The sequence below is a fragment of the Parus major genome, chromosome 1, assembly GCF_001522545.3.
Source record: "Parus major isolate Abel chromosome 1, Parus_major1.1, whole genome shotgun sequence".
NCBI classification, from domain to species: Eukaryota; Metazoa; Chordata; class Aves; order Passeriformes; family Paridae; genus Parus; species Parus major.
Genome location: NC_031768.1, coordinates 38,204,178 through 38,223,113, shown reverse-complemented (window position 1 = coordinate 38,223,113; position 18,936 = coordinate 38,204,178). Strand labels below are relative to the sequence as shown.

Here is an 18,936-nt window from a genome sequence, read left to right as displayed (position 1 = left end):
TGAGGTTCAGAAGGAGTAGTAGACAATAAAGTATATCTATACACACAGAAGTCACACTAACAGTAATGCTTTTTTATTTGTATGCATGCTGCTAGGTAGCGATGGAAGGAGGACAGGCCCTCCTTGACATTTAGTGGACCAGAGCTGAGGTTACTAAAAGTGCATAGAAGCAAAAGTGGAACTTTTTTTTTTTAAGAAGGAAGTCTTATACCATCCTTTCAGCCTATGAATCCAATTTGTGGAGAAGCATAATATTTAACATGGGTCATACTGGCAACAAAATAAATCAGCTCAACCAGGGAACCCAGGGAACTGGTGGAGTCACCATCCCTGAGGGTATTTAAAAGATGTGTAGATGTGGTGCTAAGGGACATAGTTTAGTGATGTAGCTGGCTGTGCTGGGTAAGCAGTTGGACTCAAAAGCTCTTTTTCCAAACTAAATGATTCTGTGACTCTATTCTAATTCACTACAGTTATTTTATTTGTCTTATTAATGAAATGTATATGCAAGTCTTACATTGGTAAGCTATCTGGGCAGTTTTATTTAACAAAAAGATTTTTAAAGTGAATTTCAGCTTGCAACTTAATACAAGTCAGAAATAAAAACCCAATCCGTATCTCAGCAACAGATCTCTTCCACCATTTCCTAATATAATAAAAGGCTAGAAAATACAAACCAAAACAGGACATCAAATCAAAACTACAAAGAACCATGGACAGATGTATGTAATTAACTTCAATCCCACCGAGTCATATCACTTCTCTTTAGAAATTAGTAACAAGTTTACTACAGAACAAGTCACAGATCATCATGAAAAGAGAATTAATGAGTTATTTCAACTGTCCTGGTCTTGATTTTTACTAAGAATGACTTGCAAATTCCTGCAATGAAGTCTGAAACATACTTCACATCCTTCAGCAACAGGGAATGAATCCTTTTCCCAGAATAAATACATTTACTAGCCTCCTATCTTCTACATAGAAGAAACAAATACATGTTCTGGGGACATCCAAACAAGACAAAAATTACACTTAGCAAGGCACTGGAGTATTTGCTTTCAAATCCATAAAATGTACCGACCAAACTCTTAAATATCCTCCTGCCTGGTAGAGTCAAAGCAAGACAAGAAATCTCCAATTTGTATGTGTCCTATAAAGTATGTGTCAAATTAAATGTTTATTTTCTGGTAAAGACTGGTTTGGTCTCTGATGCAGAAACAATCTAATGCAAAATTTAACAGAGGTCTGTAAGATCTGTATTTACTGAAAAATGAGGAAAACCAGCTACGCAACCCCTTAAATCTTCCCATGGAGCCACAAGTGTCTCACAAAAATTACTAATGGAAATAATTCCCCATCTCTACATATACATTTGCAATTGCAGATAAAAGCTACTTTGATTTTATGATGACACATAGAATTTACTCTAATTCTCCTTGTCATTTCTCCTTCCAGAATGCTTGGAAGGAAGATTTAATGAAGGGCATCTTACAGCAGGGGTAACTGTAAGACTGTAACAGGATTACATAATATTCATCTTAATTTATATGAACCAATTATTTACAAATAAAATATTTACCTAAATTAATATGGCTTTATACAAACACGCTCTTCAGCCTCTCTTCAGTGACCTTTGAGAAAGAATTTCTGATAGTTACTTGATAAAGAAAGAGGAACAGAATTAAGTACTGGAAGTACAGGAGAAGGGAAATAATATTCAGTGTGGTTCTGAATGCAAAAAAGCCAGGCCAGGGTCACTAAACAACCTACTCTGACAAGGATAACACAGTGAACTTGGAGCTCATTACTTAATAATCAGTGAAAACATCTCCAGACCAAGTCATAAGGAAGAACTGTCTATGAACAAGGAGTAAGTTAAGGGAATATTATAATGGAATACATTAAATTAAGAAGTAATAAGCACAAACAAAAGTTACCAGTCATATTCCGCAGGAATCAATACTGTTTTATTTCTTAGTGATCTCACAACGGTAGTTAGCTGTGTACCTACCACATCTGTGTGTGATGCATCCAGAAAAGCATCATTTCATGCTACAGCCACATGAGATGGCCTAAGAACTGTGTAGTTGAAGTAAGATGGCTTTTAATGACACAAAGTGCAAGAACATACGCTTGAGGACCACAGACAAGAGCTTTGGGGGCACTCATCATTTGAAGGCAATAAAGGAATCAGAATCTCTCAAGCTGGAAGAGACGCATAAGAATCATGGAGTCCAACCCCCTGCTCCTCACGTGGCTGCCTAAAGCTAACCCATGTGACAAAGAGCATTGTCCAGACTCTCCACGATCTCTGACAGGCCTGGAGCCATGACCACTTCCCTGGGGAGCCAGTTCCAGTGGTCAGTCACCCTTGCAGTGAAGAACCTTTTCCTGATGTCCAGTCTGGACTTCCCCTGCTTCATCCCATTTCCTTGTATCCTGTCACTGGTCAGCAGAGAGAGGATCAGCACCTGCTCTCCACTGCCCCACTTGAGGAAGCTGTTGGCTGTGATGAGGCCTCTCCCCTTAGCCTTCTCCTCCAAGCTGAACAAGCCAAGTGACCTCAACCACTCTTTAAGAATCTTAGCCTTGAGGCCTTTCACCACCCTGGTCACCCTGCTCTGCACACACTCTAAGGGCTTTTGTGAAGGATTTTACTTCTACAAACCAGGTTGTTTCCATCTGTGACACACTTCTCCATCACGACAGCATATAGAGCAGCTGAAAAGCACCTTTTAAATTTTTTAAAAATAAAATTAAAATTAGCATTCTAGAGTTAAGTAAGTCTTCCAAGATACTTTGTGTGCACATCAGAAGAAACTCACATACCTTAAGGCACTGAAATATCTAGGAGAGTGTCCAGCTACACCTATCCATCAATCTACAGTTTGTGCTGAAAAAACTGGCATGACTTAAGCAATTACAATATAAAATGTTCTGAATGCCTCAAGGCACATCTTAAGATCTAGCCAATTTAGGACTGGAGCAGGCCCCAAGCAAAGGTGATTAAGCCTCCCATTATAAATTAGCATATCCTCATCTTTAGTATCTCCCCACAACAGCCTCCTTGCACACCCCAAATATGGGCCAAAATGATGAGAAAAGAGGATAGCTAAACTGGCTACATTAGCTGTCAACAAATCAGACTGAAGGGGATGCACAGAACTCAGCACTGAAAAGGACCCTATCCATACTGTGGGACATGAGGGAGAACGGATCATTGACAATGGATCACTATATTCCTGCTTTCTCAGGGTATGCTGTAGAAATAAGAAAACAATTCATACATGCTGCTATTTTGTTGGGATCCCACCTTTCCAAATAGGTCCCAAATATGCAGTAGTGTGTAGAGTATCTTCCAATTCACTTCCTCATGCTATTTCAAATTTCAGTGTGAGGGAACAGGGTAAGTAGGACAGGAACAGCAAGTCCCAAAACTTCTCTATCCTTCTAAGTGAAAAGTGTCCTCTTGCACTGGGATCAGCAGACATTCTCAACACACACCTCTCATCACAAACTGATACACAATATAAAACCAACTGCTTTTCCCGTCAGCAACTTTGCTCCTACTAATGTAAATTTACAAGCACCACTTACAATTTATTTTTATGCAACAAATAAAGAGAACAGCCTCCAGTAAATACAATCAGCACCACACTTTAAAAACAGACTGCTTGCACTGAAAGGTCTTGGCTCATAGCAAATACAGCCTGGGAGTTGTCAAGAAGTAGTTCTGTATGAACAATGTTACACCCTCACACCAAATGCATTTGACAATGAAAAATTGGAGTAAGAATGGATGATTTTACAGATTAACCAAAAACTGTATTTTTGGAGTTAAAATTATGCTACCTGAAAAATATTAAAGATAAACATTATTCACACAGTATTGAAAACAGACAAAACATTATTAAATAATTTCTCAGTCCAACTTGGCCGTAGGAAGTTACATTTCATCTCCTGAACAAATCAGTCACTGCCTTCCCAGTGCCACTCTCCCCACCCAAATACTGTGCAGTACAGCAGACTCAGGCAACTCCCAATTCCCACGCACAGGAATAATGTTATTATTCTGAACAGCATTTCTCCCAGACTTGACAGTATCTAGGGACATCTGGAAATCTCAGTTAATTTCACTTCTGCATTCCTTAAGCAAACACTCACTTATTGATGTTAATTAACTGAGGAAAAATTAAATAATGTAATTAGAGAGCCAGATGTAAATCAAGAAACAGTATATTACTTAAAACACAGAAAGAAGAGAAATCGTACAACATTTTGTCTTTTTGATATGACTTAAAAAGGCAGGTAATGATCAAATAACTTGTGACTTTCAGGATGTGAACATTTCTCTCAAAATAGATAAATTACTGGCAAATTACAAACTCTCACTAGCTCACCATTTACCCCACAATAACTATCAATTAGTAAAGGCATGCTTCTGAATACATAATGCATTACATTTTTTACTTTCAACACCTGGTGTCACCAGAATAACACCATATATTTCTAAAACGCTCTGCAGTGGTGTGCGTGTGTGCTTTGATTTTAGGGCAGCAATACATCAAAGGAAGTGGAATTGTAGAAAATTATGGCAAGCCATGCACACAGATTATTTTTTTTGTTAATTGATACATTATCAGTTAACTGACCATGGCAGGTCATTTTAAAAATGAGGCTCAAGGTGTCTAAAAGCCTTCATCCCTTAGACAAGGTCAAAAAAGGCCTGAACAAAGTGAAAATTTTGCTGTATTTCAGCATTTCAAGAAAGCTAAATCCTAAGCCTTTTTTTCCACAAAACACTTTAACTAGTGGTTTCTGTTACACCAGAATTTTGCTAATTGCAATCAATTTTTGTAGGGGCTAATCACAACCTTTCTCTCCAGTCTAGGGCTGTATTAATTGGTTATTATTACAGTTCCCCTGAGAATAGAAAGGGGGGAACGATTTTGATTGATTATTGCTTGGAGCTCCTTGGATCGCCAAGACACTAAATAAAAAGTTAAATATCAAAGAAGATTTAATTAAATTCAGTCTCTCCTTCTTTCCACTCTATCAGCAAAATAGAGCCGATAAAAAATTGACAAATTAAAGGGAAATGAAAAGAGTCAGAACTGGTGACCCCATATTTTTTTAATGAGAAAGTACATGCATTTATTTGCTCTAATCTTTAGATAATGGGCATAAGAATATGAAAACTTTCTCAGCTTTTGATGCTTATTCCAAAGCCCAAATGGAGCTATGGCTGGCAGTTAGATTAACTAGTCTAAGATTTGTGTTACATTTTTATTTTAATATAGCATTTCAAATAAATCAGTAAAAGAATCCTGAACTCTTGGGGAAAAAAGTTGTAAGCTTGTTATACAAAAAAGATAGAAAATACTGTATTATAACATATATATGCAATATTTCAGAATCAAAAGGTTTAAGAGTTTCTATTTTGGCAGAAAATTCTGCACCAGAAAACAAAGGAAGATGTGATCAAGATATTTATAATTAATTTTGTAAAAACTTACTCAGACTGACACTTCCACTAATTATGCATGGGTTTCCTGCAGCAGACTTTCCAGAAATCATATTGTCTTTCAAAACTTTTTCAGTTAAGACAGAAATACTTCCATAGGTACAAGTTCTCAGGTTTTAGTGCAATCACTGTGGATTTTAAAGCTGGAACAGAAAAGCTAACCCTGATACAGGAATTATTTTCAGGTGAGTGCATTTCTAGGCTCCACAGACAATGTTTGGAGGAGATCCCTATGTGCCTGCAAGGCATTTACTACCTCTAAGCTGATCTGTGGGGCCAGCTTTTTGATGACAGGCTTCTAAATCCCGTAAAAGGAAGATAAGAGAGCAATACAACTTTGAATAATGGTATCAAATAACATCAACACATATAAAGATTAAGACAGTCATGGAAAGAGGGAAAAAAGCTTAAGCCTGGGAAAAGGGATGCAAGTGATTAAGAAAAAGCAGCTCTTCTCCTCAATGCTTGATTTAAACAGATGTTAACATAAATTAGTAATTTTTAAAACAGACAGCCTAAGTCTGGTGGGTTAACCAAGTTAGACACGTTTTATAGGCAGGTTTTGTTTATTGTAACCACCACTTGTTCGCTTCAGCATTTCAGAACAAACCCCCCCCCAAAACAAAAAAAACCAACAAACCCAAACCCAAAAAATCCCCCCAAAACCAAACACCAGTAGTTTTCTGTAAAACAAGGTGTTAATTATTTTAGGACTCCTTATCCCTTTTCATAAGGGAAAACCAATAATAATAAAAAAGACCTTAGAGGACCCTTTTCTCCCATAAAATGCAAGTATTCAGTGGTCACTGACTCAGAATGTGCTTGTATGCACAGGAGCAGAAGGACAACTGGTAAAGTAATACACAGGTCACAAAGGTTTATCTGGAGCTGCTCAGCAGAGCGGCCTCATGTGTCCTCCATTGCAAAAGACTGCCCAGGCAGACCTAGGGGCCACCACCTGGATGGAGATACACATTATTTCCCATGTCAGCTCCTAAGGAAGAAAGAAGGGATGCAGACCTCTTAGTAATAAAACCTAATAGAATACACACAGAGGCAGTTTCCCATCTCCAACACTGATAAGATGTGCAGATGCAGAAAAGAAATGATCTGTCTTGATCCATACTAGTTACTTTGTCTTGACCTTTGTAGAACTTTTGACACTGATAATGCTCATGATATTCTCACAAGCAAGCTAAAAAACATGATTTAACAAGAATTGTTGCTATTTAGTCAGGAAATATTAAAAACTCCAAAACTGTTTAGAAAGACCAGTTAATATTTATCAGAGGTATGATGGTTAGGCATTAATCTCAAACTGGACATATTTTCAGGATTTGTTATGTTCATTCCAGTAGCAGGGAAGCACCAGCAATGAAAATTCCGAATGATGTGCACAAGGCTAATGAGGCAGCCACAGGCCCCTGCACAACTGCTGCTCTGCAGCAGCTGTTCAGCTATGGCCAGAACAAAGTTCTAAGATTAAACCAGGAATAATCAACAATCAATAAACAAAATCTGGGGAAAGGTTGCTGTAACAGCATTTCTGCAGAAAGAAATTTGATGGTTACAATGATCATGAACTCAACATGAGTCAACAATGTGGTAGGGCTGGAAAAAATACCCTGCTCTAATCCTGCCACAAATTGAACAGTACACCCAGCTTTGAGTGCTACATGTAAAGAACCACAGTCAGCTGGACAGAGAACAATCACAGGTCAGGAAACCAAAACCTATAGAAGAAAAAACCAAAAATAAAGAGCATGTACTGTGATCACTTCTTTTAGAGAAAACAACATCTTGCCTTTAAGAGCATGAAAGCATACTGGAAGAGAAAGAGGCTGTATGCTTCTTTCCACATCTGCTTTGACAGAAGATCCAGTAAGATCCATTCTGAGGACGGACATTAGAAAGACTACCCACCTCCTGATAAGCAGGCTGCCTAGGAAGAGGATAAATAACTAGAAAAGTTAGGAGTCCTTCACTACTGTCTAGCCTCAACAGCAAGACAATGAACCTCTATCAGAAATAACATCACCGCTGCCAAACTTTGCCAAGGAACTGGATGAGAATCTCTTAGGCCTCCTTTAAAAGTAAACATAAAAGACAGTCTGAATCATATGCTATACATGGAAAGGAACACTGGACTCATGGAGACTGCAAGAGACCAATACTGAGGTCTAGTCAGTAGATTCCTGTTACCTCAAAGACAGTATAGATCCCACTCCCTGCCTCTTTATAGATGGTACATTATGCAATTATTTGATTTTTTCAGATTTACCTTCCCAAATAGGAATAACCCTGAAAAGCAAATGAAATGTTGGATTCCCACCCATTCTTAGTCCATGCTGTGCCTCCTAAATACACTCAGAGATACAATCCTGAGGTGCTACACGAAGTGCTTTCTGACCCCATGAATCTTGCATTGCTTTCTGCACTGTGATCTAACTTCAAAAGGCCAAACAAGACCCAATGGAACATGGGTTAGAGACCTTGGGACAAAGGGCATGAATCTAATTGTTCTACTTCCTGGGAGACTGTAGAATCACAGAATATGCTGAGTTGGAAAGGGCTGATCAGGATCCTCAAGTAGAACTTCTGGCCCCGCACAGGACACCCCAAGAATCAACATCATGTGCCTGAGAGCTTTGCCCAAATGCTTCTTGAACTCGGACAAAGGCCAATGACTGTTCTTAGTTCTGCAGCTGGCTTTGGCTGGATCTGGCACATGCAGGGTATGTCTGGCTCAAAGGCAGAGCAGTGCCTTTGAGCAGCCCAGCCACACATCTTTGGCTGATAAAAACACTGATAAAAAGAAGGCAAAGTGCAAGAACAACCAAAGCCTCTGACACCACAGCCTCAAGAACAGGTGCACAGCTCACCCAGACCATTCCCACTCTGAAACTTCTGCTCCCCAGGTAGAAAGCTATACACACTTGTGCCTTGAGGCTTCCAGGACAGCCATCCTGGTTTACATATTATACATAAAGACTACTATAAATCTGAGCCCACAAAATAAACCCTTCTCCTGGTTGTGACCATTTTTCATCTCAAAAACTGCTTTTAGATCACAGATATGAAACATTTTAATGCCAGGTAGTTCTGATAGAACTGATATTTAATGAAGATATTAAAAAATATATTTTTTATAGGCATATAGGTTTTCTTTGTTCTATTGATAGCACGCTGGTGAGATACATCACTTCGATATGGAACCATTAAAAATCTATCATATAGTCTTCTTCTATGCTGCTAATGTGGCAACTGTAGAGAAGAGACACTGCTATTTATCTAGACATACAGTAAACAATCTTACACACACATTTGTTTACCCACTGCATACGTGATTCATAGGTAAACTGCTGCACATGCATGAGTGTAATACACAGCAGTGTCACAGGTTTCATCAAAAAGAACAATGCAAACTAGAACACATTTCTTAGACAGCTAAGTGATTGTATCGTGGTAGCTCAGAAAACATGCTACAAAAGCTGCATCTGCAGCAGCTTTGCCCACAAGACAGAAATAATGAGTTGGGAGCAGAGTTAAGTAAACACTAAAGTTGTGCATGCTGTTTGTACTGCAGAGTGTTTACAGATCACAAAAGTAGAAGATTACTGGGGAGTTTATTCCATTAAGAGATAAAAATCATCAAGCTTGACTGTTACACTGTCACTGAAAATACTTCCTAACACTCTTCCCTAATTAAACTCCAAAAGTATTACTTCTACCTGAAGTAAAAACTCAGCTGATAATGTAGTTGGGCTGATGGTTTAGTGGGCTGGCACAGAGAAACAAAAGAATGGGGCAGACGTCAAAGAAATAATCCATCCCATATATAATCTCAAAAATTAGCCCACTAGGTTAAGTTTTGACCTATCAAACGAAATTACTGATGTGGCAGGAGGGTCATGAAAGACAAATTATCCTAAAAAGCAATGTCATCTGTTCCTCCCTTCCTACCAGGTCTGGTGTCTGCTGCATCATTCTCCAGACCCTGCTTAAAATCTGGTTGCAACAACACTGATGGTCAATCTCAAAATCTCCCCAAAAGTGTGCCCCAAAACCAATCAAAGTATTTGACACACCTAGAACTGATAGGTCAGTCATGGACTTGATAATTTTCTCAGTCTGTCATAAGACTGAGAACACAAAGTTATTATATCAAAAAAATAACTGCACAACAAAATTCAAAACTGAACTGGATAGCCAAGTCAATGAATGAACACTTCCTGGGTTCACAATAAGACTGCAATGATAATAATGTGCTAAAGACAGCTAAAATACAGAGCCTGATTTCAGTTTCCACCCACACCAATATTGAAACAGAAGTTACAGATAAAACATATAGACTACAATACAACTAATTAAAGAGATTAAATCATTGTTTTGTTATATAGAAATTAGGAAGAAAACTTTGAAGTTCACCCTGTACAAAATTAAAGATACTTGATGCCCTCCATTAATATAGTAAACTGTTACTAAGCATACTTAATTAAAAGATATAATAAATACTAGCAGTAAAAGAACAGACTAGATGAACAGATGGATCCAGATATATTTTGACCTAAATTTCTTGATATTTTGACAAGATAAATAAAGGTAAATATAAACAAGAAGAGGAGAGAGAGGAATAACCAGCCAGTCAGTAGATCTCAGTAAGGAGTCTCATACTAGAAAGATGAAAAAGCCATTATCAAATCCTTTTCTTTCTCTGCTCATCTGCTTGTCTTCTCAAAGATGTTTTGTTCCTATTAAGCAGGTTTCCTGAAACTGCCCATAACCACTTACATATTCACCTTACTGAGACATTAATTATGGAACCCAAATAATGAAATAAGGCATACTGCCTTAGGACAGTTTAATCAAAATAAATAAAAAATTAACTAGTAATATATTTTAAATCTCTTAAAGGTTGATTTTCTTTTATGCTCACTCTCTCTTGAATTTGACCCCTTATAGAGGTAACAGTCAAGGGAACAGTTTCTATCTACAGAGTCCATAGAAATCTTCTTTGTAAGCCCTTCATATCACCTTCCCTTTGGGCACTCTCTCCAACCACACAGTTCCTAAGTACGTAACTTTGTGTTACTTATCGTGTTTGAAATGAGCTTCAGAAAGCTTCAGTAAGATTTGGCCTGTGGCTGGATTCATATCCTGAAAGTTTTCATAGCAGGTATATTTGAACTACATCACAGCAAAGACTGCAGCCTTGGAGCTGGTTAGAGATTTGATGTGTGAAATGTGTATGTGCATGGTAAGCATCCTGCTGGGATTTATTCCCTACATAATTTTCAGCTAAGGCAAAATCAAGCCTGGGGCTCCACTCCAAACTCTGTTGAAACATTCCTCTCCATTCATACAGTTTCTCAGTTATTTATACATTTTAGGAATATAGCGCAGGCTCAGTGCAATCTCATCTAAATTTAATTTAGTTGTTCACCTATATCCACATCCCATCCTAATACTTACCAAGCATGGTCTCCACACCTCACAAGCAGCACCCGACTTTTGAAGCACTGCTTCAACAGTACATGAAGTCACACTCCATACCTGTGCTGTGTTCCATCTCCTCTCAGTGAAAACATTCTGGAACACTGACCTCAGATTCCTTCTTACTCATTCCACAGAAAATCTAAGTTTTGATGGCTCCACTAAAAACTGCCTCAAAGATCAACAGCAATTGATATAGGCTTAAACATAACTGAAAGACGACATTCATTCCGAGATTGTTTTCTACATGGCACTTTGTAGTAAGCTTTCCCCCTTACCTTCCTAGCTTCTGAAGGCTTGTCCCATCCTGTTCAGAGCTCTTATTTTGCCAGAAATAAGTTTGGGCCTAAGATGTTCTTCAAACCACAGTTTTCATTGAGCACCTGTGTAGCTATGCAATCAGGGGAATAAACAAGCCTAATACCTATCATCCTCCTATTTCTGTCAATAATAAAAAGACCATCACATCTCAGCTGACAATCATGGCAAGCATATTTTTTTTTTCATCCCTCATCTGATTATCTGCACCAAACTACTATTGCTGAAAACTCTTTTCTTTAGTTGTCTTCAGATCTTCTACCCACATATTCTGGTGAGTTTCTCTCACAACTATGCCTGTCTTCTGATCTCCGAGATAAAAAAATCTGAATTTAGTAATTTTCTCTTAAAATTGTTACTATGGGCGCTTATGTTATTAAGACCCTTCTCTAAACTCGTAACATTTCCCCTTTTTTTCCATGAGCTTTTCACAAAACACATAAAGGAATTCCCATTTTTCCTCAAGTTAAAACACTAACAAGAACCTGCTGCCTCATTGTAGAATAATGTCCTCTCAGTCCAGGTGAGCTAGGTTGGCTAAGTCCCCACAATGAGTGTGTATTCCAGTACTCATCTACATATTGCCATCATACAGTTTTTGTTATCCCTTGAGCAGAGGAAAATACATAAAACCAGAGGCCAGAAGAACATCAAAAGGGAGGCAAGAGTTACACAGGAAGACATCACTAGGTCTACCTGCCATTGAAAACCATTACAAACACCATTCCTTCAATTGAAAACCAGAACAAGACCCTTATTTCTCATTCACTATTTACAGTCTCACTTCCAAGATTATTTTTCTCAGCAATGTTTTGAATAAAATTGGTTTGTTTGTATCTTTCTTCAAGCTTTCAGTACTACCGTACATGTGGACTGGGCCTCTCCTGATGGAAAATAATCTAACTTGTTACCTTTGATTTCTAGAGAAATGAACACACTCTGAGATCCAACCAAGAACAAAACTGTTGTTTACAGAACTTGCAGTGGACAGAATCCATAGGCAATTAAAATGACGTACTGATTTTAGTGGCAAAATTCAGTGTCCATACCCTAGCCTAGTTTAATGAGCAAAGTAAACAAGAAAGACTTGGGTTCAATTAAAATAATTCAGAAAGAAAACTATTAATAGTCCCTGATGAACCAGAGGGTAGAATTCACCTTGCTTTAATTTTCTCCAGATCAGAATTTAGGCTGGTCACTCATGCTTCACCATTTGGTGTAAAGAGATGTGAGGTGCACCTCTTGTTAGCAACTACAAATGAAATTCACATTTCAAGCTCAAGTCTGTCATCTTGGGAAATAGACTAAAGAAGAGGGCAGTGCTAAGGTACAAAACACTTGATTTTGTTGTGTTCTTGTCTGTCTACTTGACACATGATTCTTATCAGTACCATGTGTCAGCAGAAACAATAAAACCTTAGTTATTGAAAGTCCTGCACACAAACCGGGCTGCTTGCCAGAAGGCAAAATGTATTAACTTGACATATTTCACAAGATGTGTAGACAACATTTAGTACCTGAGATGCAAAGGTGGCAGCAGAGGTTCAGGATGAAACCCAGGCTATCACAGAATGGGTCAAGTTGGAAGGGACAGCAGTGGGTTACAGATCTCACCTCCCTGATCAAGCAGGCTTATCCTACGGCACATTCTACAGGATTGCAACCAGATGGTTTTCAAGTATCCCCAGTGAGGGAGACTCCACAACCTCTCTGATCAATCTGTTCCAGTGCTTGGTCACCTGCACATTAACAAAACTCATCCTTATGTTTAGGTGGAACTTCCTGTGCATCAGTCTCTGCCCATTTCCTTTCATCCTATTGCTCAGCACCATCAGGAAGAACCTGACTCCAACCTTTTGGCAGCATCCCTTCAATACTTACAGACACTAATGAGGTCCTCTCTTAGATCTCTCTTCTCCAGGCTAAACAGCCCCAGATATAGAGAGATACAAGAGAGAAACTATAGAAGATTTGAGTCCAGATCAGCTGTAAAAAAATATTTTGGGGAAGAGAGAAGTCTTTTATACTAACATTCCAAAATACTACTGAAACTGTGCATGATATTTTTACCAGAAACTAACATAAGGCCAACAAACTTTCCTAACACTTCTGGAATACTAAGTAAACAGCAAGATCTCTAGACATGTGATGTGAAATGGCTATCTGCACCTGCTTCCTCACTAAAAGGAGAGCTACAGACTGCTGTTGGAGCCAAGACTTAGCCAGAAGTGCAGTACAGCAGTCAAGATGACACTGTTTGGGATCCATGCTTCCCCTGACATCTCAATGATTTACCTTACACATCCTTACCTTACAACTCATGAATACACCTTGCTGAACAAAGCAGGCAGCTGAGGCAGCAAGCACTCTGCACTGTATTAATGGGAACACAAACAGCAGATTACAGGGAGTGACAATCTCCCTTTACTTGACACTTACTAGACCACAGATACAATCCTGCACCCACTTTGGGGCCCAAAGCAAGAAAAAATATGGACAAATTGCAGTGCATTCAGACAGTCATGGGGCAAGAGTAGTTGCCTTGTGAAAAGCAGCTCAGGAAGCAGCCTTTTCAACTTGAGAAGAGGTGGCTTTCCATTGACCTAATTAATAGCAGTCTTCCCATCCCTGTGGTTATCCAAGAAACACAGCCAGGATCTTCACAGCAGTGCATGTCAGAATTGAAAAGGAATAGGTATAAACCAAAATAAGAGAGGTCCAATTTGATTCAAGGAAAAGGGTTCTCATGATACAGGCAAAAATTGAAGCAAGATGCCCAGAGGCGTTGTGTAGTCTCTATCCCTATAAGTTTTCAAGACAACATTGGATAAAACACTGAGCAACCTTGTCTGGCCACATAAACAACCTTGCCTTGAGTAAGGAGGCTGGATGAGTGACTCCCCAGGTCCCTTCCAACCTGAATTTTACTGTGATAAAAGTTATGGGCTGCATCAGGCTAGACAAAATGAGGGGAGAGAAAGAAGCTACAGGGACTTGCAAGTACTCTGGTATTATTTTATAGCACATATTTTTCAAATTGCAGCATTGTTCTAGTACAGCTACTCTTACACAGCTGAAGCCTGGCGCAGGTGAGGTGATCTCTCTTTCATTTAACAGCAACCCAGAGCACTGGAAAAAAAGCAGTTCTCGAGAGAAAGGATGAGAAAAAGCAATTCTACGTGATCAAGAACTTCTGTCAGAATGTCAGCAATACAGTGGTAACTCTGGTTGTTAGTAAAGGTCATGAGCAATTACAGACAAAACACTGCAGAGAAAGGTGGTTATGTAGGTAATTCCAAAGAAAAAGAGGTATCTTGTAAGACAGAGAAATCAGGAGTGACAGAGATATTGAATATGTTTTCTCAAGATGTTAAGAGCGAATAGCTGACACACTTAAAGAAATCACAGTGGCCAAGAATCTTAATGTAAAGGCCATTCTTCAACAACACTGTAATGGGAAATCAATAGGACATGATATTATACTGGTACAGTCTGTCCTTCTTTAACATTAATTGGAAGTGGGGAAAAGAGAGCTGTATCTGACATGGTCCATAAAACGTAATTAAACCTTTGCAGTGAAAAAGAGCAGAAAATTCTGGATAGCTACAGATTCTGGGTTAAGACTAGTGATTTACTACTGCCTGAATAGTTCAATTTCTAAAGAAAAAAGGTATTAAACATCCTTTTTAAAGAGACAGAATGAAAAGGGTATTACATTTGCTAACTCAATGACATGACTGGGTCCATCCATTTCCCCTGTCTCTTACTCAATTATCTATGTAATACTTACCCCTTCTGTCAGAATACTGCAAAAAATCTATGAGAGATGAGAAAACAAAAGGCAGCATTAGTTCATATAGAAAATGTGTTCTCTTACAGCACATGCTCTCTGCTTAAGCAGTTCATGCGACTTAAAACGTCATTCAAGTTTCACATTCAATTCTACTTAAATCAAAAGGCTTATTAAAATTAATTGACCAGGTTCAAGTTCAAAGAACTTTTTAGAGTGTGAGAAACATACAAGACTTGAATAGGAACAGAAAACTGCATTGCTCCAAAAAATGAAATGACAAAAACCACAGTGAAATGTAGTGTCTTTTTCTTTTCTTCTACCAACAGTAACTATTAATAGCAGTCTTGATTACACAGACAAATAATTTGGCTAATCCACTTACAGAGTGAAAGCGTACCAGAGCTAGAAGCAGAAGGCAAATGCCACAAGGTCTCTTATTTCACTCCATGACACTCCCATGACTGTAACTTTGTGCCTGTACCTACACTTGCACATTCACAATATGGATCAGGCAGTCATAGAACCTCATTTCCCTGAAGTTCTCCAAGAACAAACACAACTCAGTAAACAAGAGAAGCAGAAACGGGCAAAACCTGTGGTTAACATGAGCAGTCAGATGAAAGTACTTTTCAAGAGAAAACTTCCTTTAAAATAGTTGGGTTACTATTGGGAGTTATGAGTGTACAGAAAGACTTGGAGGAATGTTGGTAGGATGGGACCTTTGAAGGTCACTTAGCCCAGCCTCCCACTCAGAGCAGGGCTAAAGCCAATGCTAGATGACACTTTCCAAGGGAAGAGGCTGTGCTCAGCAGAACAGTGGGTGGCAGAGACAGCAGGATGTCTGGTGCAAACCAGGCCTTGCTTGTGCCCTCTACTCTCTGGAGGCACCTACATTTCATGTTAAACATCAGCCAAGGAAAGCATGAACTGACATGCTAAGCCTTTCTAAAGGATAAAAAGGAGACAGTAAATAACTGCAGTAAATAACACACTTCAACATTTCTACACTGAATGATAGGAGAAAATGAGCAACAGAAAACTCTAATCACACGTATGAAGTCACCAAGAAAAGGTATAAGGAGTAGATGACATGACACATACCAACAACATGACACGCTTTCTTCTGTGATGGAGCGAAGCTGTGTACAGTATTCCAGTGGTCTCAAAACAAACTCATGAACAAGCTCAAAGAAACTTGCTTGCAAAGCTGATGGCAGAAAACCACGCTAATTTGGAAAGTGAGGAGCAAACAGGCTGCAAGAACCCAAGGAAAATGAAGTGTGACGCACATATCAAGTAGTCAATATTTGTCAGCAGTCAGGTGCAGGTTTAAAAACATTAGCAATGCATGGAAAGGCCATTTTTTGTTTTGCTTAACATGTAACCTCTTTGAAAACTCAGGTTTTGAGACAGACAGTAAAAGAGACATCTGTTCTGTTTCGCAATTATTTAACCATGGCAGGAGAAAGCTGTTCTACACTTGGAACAGAGTACATGACACAAGACATTACACAAGACATGTTAGTGTTCATATGACTTTGACAGCTATGATTGAGCAAGGACAGGAGATGAGTGCCACTGAAAGATAAATATACTGTACAGACAGTCTAGGTTTTTAAGACTTCTCCTAAGAGGAGGGAAGAAGAATGATGAAAAATTACCCATGTTTTGTTCAGAGATGTGAAATTTAAAGCCTCTCTTAATGGCTTCTGTCACACAATGAACAACTTTAATTGTCAAGAAATTGCTTTTCCAGGTTGACTGCCCGCTTAAGCTAGAGAGTATATAAAACAAGGCCACTCCTCACAGAGTTTTACATGAAACAACTTGGTCATGGAGATATTTACAGTTGTGCCACTGTATGTTCAACATTATAGAAGTTGCTACTGTGATATTTTCAAAGAAGGGCAAAAATTACAGAAGCAGCAAATTAAAAAATACCTGAAGCAAAAAATGAGGAAGTTAATTGCCTGGAATTAATACAGATATAACTAAATGAACCTTAACCCAAACCCAAAAGACTTACGTAACTCTATAATGGAAAAGGAAACAGAACAGCTGGGGGACAAAAGTATAGCAAAATGAAAAGCCAAGGTGAATTAGAAAAAAAAAAAAAAAAAAAAAAAAAAAAAAAAAAAAAAAAAAAAAAAAAAAAAAAAAGACATTCCCCCCCCAAACATTCCGGTCCAAGCAATGCAAGCAAAAAGTTAAGTGCTCTGAAGTGCTGTAAGGATATACAGCCATGGAATTGTTTGGGTAGGTAGGGGCCTTAAATCGTGTTTTCAAGCCCTGCCATTGGCAGGGGCACCTTGCGCTATACTCTGCATCTACGATACCTGAGCTCTTTCCTCTTTTCCCTCTAGATTGGGTATTGGCTCTTCAAATACACATCATTAACCCATTACAAGGGCAAAGGTATGTTACTAAAAGGATCATAATGAATACTTCTGTTGGGAGGATGCGCCTGAGCACCTGGAGAACGCAAGGTGATCACCCCCTTGGCCGGTCCAGCGCCAGGGACAGCTCTCCCTACACTCAGCTGTCTCACGGACGGGCTGCCCCTCGCACACTGAGGCGCTGCTGTGCCCTTGTTCCACGGCCACCCGTGTCCCGGCCGGGGGCCCCGAGCCGCCCGCCGGCGCCCCGGGCCGGCTCCCACGTGCTGTTGGGAGCGCGGCCCAGGCCGCAAGGTGCTCCCGGCAGGGCGATCCCCGCTAGGGCCACAGGGTGCTCCCGGCAGGGCGATCCCCGCTAGGGCAGCAGGGTGTTCCCCGCAGGGCCGCACCGCCGGCAGAGCCCCTGGCCGCCGCCGGCCCTCCCGCAGCCCAGGCCAGCGCCTCCGCCTCCCCTCAGCGCTTCCCCGCAGCATCACGTGTGGTGAGGGCGGACCGGCCCCGGCCCAGCCGCCCCGCCCTGCTCTGCTCTGCTCTGCCCGGCGCTCTTCGGGGCACTCACTCGCCAGCGCTGCCGCTGCCGCTGCCTCCGCTCCTGCCTGCGGCCTCCGCCTTCTGCCCGTCCCGGGGCGCCTCTCCGGGGAATAGGCGGCGGGGCGGAGCGGGGCATGGGGCGGCGCCTGCCCGCGCTCCCTCCCCTGCGGCCGGGGCAGCACGGGGAGCCCGGGCGCGGGGCCGGGGCTGAGCGGGGTTGCTGGCCGGAGCCGCCCGGCTGCCAGCGGGACGGATCGTGCTTGGCGGGAGCGCGGACAGGGCGTCCAGCCGGGCGCAGCGCCGGGAGAGCCGCACAGCCCGCGCCCGCTGCCAAAGCAGGAGCGGCGCCCGGAGCTCCCGGGAAGGGCCGCTCCCGAAAGCCGCGCCGGGGCCTCGCCTCCCGGAGGCCGCAATAAACGTGCGTCAAGGAGTGCAATATTTGGCAGCCAATCTGGCCTTCAGAGAACCTTTATAAAAACCCTTATTATTTTATTAACGCTGTTGACTACTAGGTAGGAAGGGATTTTGCCTGCAGGCACAGATTGGTGTTGAGCCTGCTGAAGCGGGAGTTTTAAACCTTGAGGGTGCTAAGTGCCTTTCTGTTCACCACCTTTGCAGGCAGCTTCTAGTTACCAGCCAGACTCCTTCAAGCTGGCTCCATAGGGATCAGTCTGCTCTTCAGCAAAGCATGTGAGGGTTCCACACAGTAAATCACGTTAAAGTGAATGCATTGACAGGAGAAATAAGAGTGAGTGGTGCTGTAGAAAGGGTCCTGGTCAATGGCAAGTTGAACACGAGTCAGCAGTGCCCTGGCAGCCAGGAGGGCCAAGGGTGTCCTGGGTGCATCAGGCACAGCAGCATCAGTGGGATTGTCCTGCTCT

The 18,936-nt window shown here is 40.7% G+C and overlaps 1 protein-coding gene across 4 annotated transcripts in view; it reads right to left on the bottom strand.

Annotated features, from left to right (window-relative positions):
• Window positions 1-18,157, bottom strand: part of GGACT (gamma-glutamylamine cyclotransferase) — a 28,540-nt gene extending 10,383 nt beyond the window's left edge. For 2 of the 4 annotated variants that reach the window (XM_015631167.2, XM_015631157.2), the window contains exons 1-3: window positions 18,084-18,135; window positions 16,230-16,382; window positions 15,126-15,152 (exon numbers count right to left, since the gene is read on the bottom strand). The gene's annotated coding sequence lies outside the window, so the exon portion shown is untranslated. Of the gene's footprint in view, window positions 1-15,125; window positions 15,153-16,229; window positions 16,383-18,083 lie in introns of all 4 variants that reach the window. The other 2 variants (XM_015631176.2, XM_015631147.1) reach the window with 2 other exon arrangements.
• Between the last annotated feature and the right edge of the window lie 779 nt (window positions 18,158-18,936).